A 6,000-nucleotide genomic window follows, 5' to 3' on the forward strand; every position below is an offset into this window, starting at 1 on the left:
GTAGAAAAGCAGAACCGGAGTGTAACCGAAAATTAAGCAGCGATAAGATACAGCACATTTCAGAAGACTGGAAATCACTGCTCTTACTTATAGTTTATAGCTATTTCCTTACCAGAGACAGACTGTGAGGGAGTCTGGATCCTGTGTCTATTTCTGGGATATTGGTTCAGCAATAAAGATGTTTTTGGAAAGGAAAAAGGGAGGGGGTTGAAAATTTAAAAAAAATCAGTACACATCAAATTAATTTCTGATTCTTCCATTGAGAGAATGATCACATTTCAAAGTTGTAATATGGAGCTGAGACTTAGATAATGGATGGGTGGATTTTGACATTTCTCTATAACCAAGTCGTGAGAATGTTACAAAGCTACCAGAGTTTATACTTTCCAGAATTAAAAGGAATGGAGTAGAATTGGATAATGGGTTGTGGAACCTCTTATTCTTGGATCGTTGGTTTCTTTAGATCCCAAATTGGCAGTAACTAAAAGTTATTTCAATTTTATGTCTGCTCAGTGGCTGAAATGAAGTGGGTTAATTGATGTGGTTTTGCTTTTTGGGGAGGAATGCCCTAGTCACAGAAATCCCTGAAGCTCCCAGGCCTTCCTTATAGCTCCCCAGACATGTTTTCAGGATAAATAGTCAGGGAGAGAGGCACTTCTTTGTCTCAGACTGCCTTCTTCCTGTGTCCGAATGGACAGTGGACCAAGAGTGCCAGTTAGAAGCATGAGTCTAATTTCAGTTGATTGTGTAATTCAGAGATCCGAAAGTATTGTGTCCTCAACCCAAAATAGATGATTAGGAAATTGTAGCCTGGATATTTGGAATGAAGTGCTGGAGAAAGAGGTGGGTAGGTGTGGAGGCCTGGCTTTCTGGCATGCACCCCTAAAGCCCTTTTATCTTTTGTCTCAATGCTTCACCTCCAGAGTAGGTGTGTGAACACTGAGCTACTGTGAAAAGTATTTGTTTCATACAACTTTATATACACAGACCCTGATGTAGTGTGTGGCATACAGTAGGAGTTCAGTAATTGTGAATGAATGAATGATGTCATCAGCTTATATAACAGTTTGGCTGTACTGTGTATAACAAAGCTACTCCAGGAATGAGGAGTCTTGGTATAACACATGCATTATAGAAAGGAACATTTTAGGTATCTATTAGAGAAATTCAGGACAAAGACATTTCTGTGCATCTAGTTCACCTTTATTTCTTCCTACCACCCTCCCTCAGCCAGCCTTCAGCATTTTGCCTTAAATCTCTACAAGTCATTGAACAATTTTTTTCATGTTTTTTTAGGACAAAAAATTGACTAAAAGCAATCCATCCAGCACTGAGTCCTTACTTACTGAAGTCAGTATTGCTCTGTTCTGATTCCTTTCTCAGCCATTGTTTTTGTTCACTGGTCGATTCCATCAAATCCCTGTCCAGTCCTCCTGAGCTCCTAGGCTGCAGGCCTTTTCATTCATCTTACCCTGCCCGAACCAGGCTTTATCCCTTCCGTCAAAAATCGTTAGTGAATCTTGCATTGCCATTACCTCGTTTCAAAATAGGTATTTCATCCAGTTACAACATATATGTGCCTGAAATCAGGAAGATATCAAAAGGTGACTAACAGGAAATGTGATTATTGGCAGAAATGTTCTATTGAACAAGCTTAGAACTATCATTCTATTTATTTATAAGATAGAAAATGTACCTTTTCGTTGAGATGGGCAGATCAAGAGCTCCCCAGGTGTGGTTTCCTATGAATGTTTACCAAGCTTAACCCAAGTTACTTTTTGTTACTTGGTGTTGAGTTAGAATCTCCCTGGTCCTGGTAGGTGGTGGTATTGGGTGTGGCATGGGATGAGGGGGCAGTGAGGAAAGGGCCACAAAAAACATATATACAATGGAATATTACTCAGCCCTAAAAAGGAACGAAATTGGGTCATTTGTAGAGACGTGGATGGATCTAGAGACTGTCATATGGAGTGAAGTAAGTCAGAAAGAGAAAAACAAATACTGTATATTAACGCATATATGTGGAACCTAGGAAAATGGTACAGATGAACTGGTTTGCAGGGCAGAAATAGAGACACAGATGTAGAGAACAAACGTATGGACACTAAGGGGGGAAAGTGGAGCGGGGGAGGGGTGGTGGTGTGATGAATTGGGAGATTGGGATTGACATGTATACACTGATGTGTATAAAATTGATGACGAATAAGGACCTGCTGTATACAAAAATAAATAAAATTCTAAAATTCAAAAAAAAAACACCCAACAAACATGGGCACCAGGGTCTTAACTTTCTTTCATTTTAACTTGAGTTGTATTTTCTACTACAAGCCTTGCTTTTGAAGTTTTTATGTGACTTCCTGGGGATAGACAGTGTTGTGGAAGCTCACTGATCTTTCCTGCAGTGAGAAGAGGTGACAGGTTACCAGGGAAAAATAAGAGATCAAAGACTTTTTAATTTTTCCTCGTTTGTTTGTTTTTTAAGCACCTGCTTCTTCATGGATGCAATTGTCCAAAAAGTCAGGAAGGGAAATTGGACTTTTACGTACCTGGCACTCTTACCGGGGAGAAGAGAATCATTATAAGCACGATTATTTTAGCAGCAATTTGCTAGATTAGTTTCTGAAGGATATATGTGTATGTATTTTGCGTTTCACTCTTAGTTTTGTTCTTAGCTTAAGTCTTTCTCCGCTAAAGGCAGAGTAGAAGCAAACACAAGTCAAGCTTTTTTTCTAGCTAGTAGACTTAAAACGAATGACTTCGGTAACTTAATTTAGAAGTTTTGTGAAAAATTCTTAGAATGCAGTGATGGCATCATGAGAGGAGCAAAGGAAACAAAAAGCTGCTGACTTTCTTGTGGAAGAGAAGTAAGAATTTCATGAGATGGAGGTGTTAACAGCCTACCATTCATTTTACCAGAGGATAAAACCAGTGTCACTAGCAAAGAGATATGTACCAGGCTATGGCTTCCTGATTTGAGGAACAGTTCTCAATAGCAGAAAATAGAAGTGTTCTCAGACATATGTTAGGTCTCTCACAATCTATCAGAAATAAAAAAAAAAAAAAATGATAGCAGTATGGAGATGAAAGAGGAGAGAGAAAAAAGATTGACTGTCAAAATGTTACACGCAAGAATGCATTGAATGTCACTATTATAAGAGGTCTTATTGTAATTACATTTCCGATCTATTTGGATTTTCTTGTCTTAAATTCTTTTCAGTTGTCAGTTTGGGAAATGTCTCCTGTCGAGGTGTTTTTTTCCTTCCTGTTAAATTTCAGCACAGCATCATTCACCGAAACTGGGTAGGGTAGTACTGGGAATGTTTTCTATCTCAGCAAGAACCATAGATCATTGATGCTGGCAGATTTTCTCTTCCTGTTTCTACCGTGAGAAAGCATCAGACGCCAGCCTAGTAGTAGACAAACCATTAGATCAATATTCCAAGATCTAGAGTGTTCTGCTATTGATTTGCATTATTCATCCCATTTTAAAAAGTGACAAAATTATTCAACAAACATGGAACGCAGAGAGTTTCACTGAAGCTGTGGTTGTGATAAAGGCTATGGATAAAAGACATCTGTCAGGTAACAATCTGGACTGGTTTAAGCACTTGGATTTCCAAGGTTCTGTGCAAGAGCTGCTAGCTCATGATTTAGGACCCACGCACAGGAGAATTCAGGCTGCATTAATACAAAAATATGACTTGCAGCCCTGGAGATGTGGCTTCAGAGGAAATGATGACTTAATGCTTGTGATCTGTAAGAATGTTGGTGTTTTGGGTCAAATAACCTATGCGTTTTCTCAAGGGAGGTAGGTTTGGGGAAAAAAGGCAGTAATTAAACTGAAATACCAACAAGGAAAAAATAATTTAACTGTTATGATGACTCATTTAGTTGGCAGCTTCAGGTAATGAGGTGCTCTGGATTAATTTTCCTGAGAGCAGAAACATATCCCTTTAAATAATTAAGCATGTTATCTTCATCAATCTTTGAAGAAAATATTTCCAAGGTACATTTTATATTCTCTTTTGTCAGTAGTATTCTTGACAATTTTTAGGACTAGAGACATAGTTTTGTTTTTTTTTTAAAGAGTTTAAAGAAATATTTGATCTTTGAAAATCATGTTACATCATTGGTCCCCAGTGTTTTCATCTACAGTATGTGAACTTTGGGTTAGATGATCATCAAGTTTCCTTCCATCTCTAATATTCTCTAAGTAAAGGGCTCTTGTGCACAATAAAATTTAAAACATAAGAATCATCGAGGGGGCTTGTTAAAAATGCAGATTCTTAGGTATCTTTGTTGGAGGTTCTGATTCAGTTGGTTTGAGTGAGGCAAGAGAACCTATACCATAAATGGGTGCATACCCATGGCCATTTTGATGACCTCATTTTGAGAAACTGATTCTCTTTCCAGCCTCAGATAACAGATGTCATAACCATTTTTGGCCACCAGGGTACCGTTGCTGCCCTGCCCTCAGTGGTGTGAAGTTGTAAGGGGCTGACCAGACCCAGAGGCCTGTGCTTTGATAGTTTGCTTCTGATCCCATCCTCAGTATTAACTGTCACTTAGTTAATGTAGCTGCTGAGGAAAACCAGATAATTGAGCTGAAAATTAGGTGCCCTGCATTTGTACCTATGAGTCATTAAGTTTTCATCTCAGGCTGGGTAGGGGCGAGGGGAGGACTTCCATTTTCTCCTGTAGTCTAAAGTGCATAAATGAGCCACGGCTACCTTAGACCCTGTTTGGAGGTCTCTTACTCTTTGTTCATGTTCTTTGTCATCCTAAGAGTCAAGTTTCTGGAAGGGCGACATCAGGATAAGTGGCAGATTTCTGTGTAAATATGTTAACATTTCATAGTGAGATTTGGGGTCAGGGCTGTCCCTGACTTCTCTTTTAAATTTCTTTATTTTTTAAACAGTTTTATTGATGTATAATTCACATGCCATACAATTGACTCTTTTGAAGTATATGCAATTCAGTGGTTTTTAGTAAAATCTGTGAATTTATAGAGTGGTATGCACCTATCATGTAATCTAATTTTTGAACATTTCCATCACCCTCCAAAAGAAACCTTGTGCCTATTTGGAATCACTCTCATTCCCACCCCCAGACCCATTCAACCGATAATTTACTTCTTACCTCTATAGATTTGCCTTTTGTAGACATTTCATATAAATGGGATCATACAGTATGTGATCTCTTGTGTCTAGCTTCTTTTATTTAGCGTAATGTTTTTGTTTTTTTTAAAAAGGAAAATCAATCCAAAGTTTGTTTATTTATTTATTTATTTATTTATTTATTTTTAAACATCTTTATTGAAGTATAATTGCCTTACAATGGTGTGTTAGCTCCTGCTTTATAACAAAGTGAATCAGTTATACATATACAATATGTTCCCATTTCTCTTCCCTCTTGCATCTCCCTCCCTCCCACCGTCCCCATCCCACCCCTCTAGGTGGTTACAAAGCACCAAGCTGATCTCCCTGTGCTATGCGGCTGCTTCCCACTAGCTATCTATTTTACATTTGGTAGTGTATATATGTCCATGACACTCTCTTACCCTGTCACATCTCACCCCACCCCCTCCCCATATCCTCAAGTCCATTCTCCAGTAGGTCTGTGTCTTTATTCCCGTCTTGCCACTAGGTTCTTCATGGCCTTTTTTTTTTTTTTTCCTTAGATTCCGTATATATGTGTTAGCATACTGTATTTGTTTTTCTCTTTCTGACTTACTTCACTCTGTATGACAGACTCTAGCGTAATGTTTTTGAGGTTATGCAGTAGCATGTATCATATTGCCAAAGAATATTCTATAGTATGGATATACTACATTTTATTTATCCATCCACCAATTAATGGACATTTGGTTTGTTTCCACGTTTTCGCCACTCTGGCTGATGTGTGCATGTAGTTTTAATTTCACTTGGGTGGTTACCTAGGGGTAATTACCTGGGTCATATGATGAATCAGTGTTTCAAAGTAGCAGTTTCAAATTTGACA

Source organism: Balaenoptera borealis (assembly GCF_965194805.1).
Source record: "Balaenoptera borealis genome assembly, chromosome: 21".
Taxonomy (NCBI): Eukaryota; Metazoa; Chordata; class Mammalia; order Artiodactyla; family Balaenopteridae; genus Balaenoptera; species Balaenoptera borealis.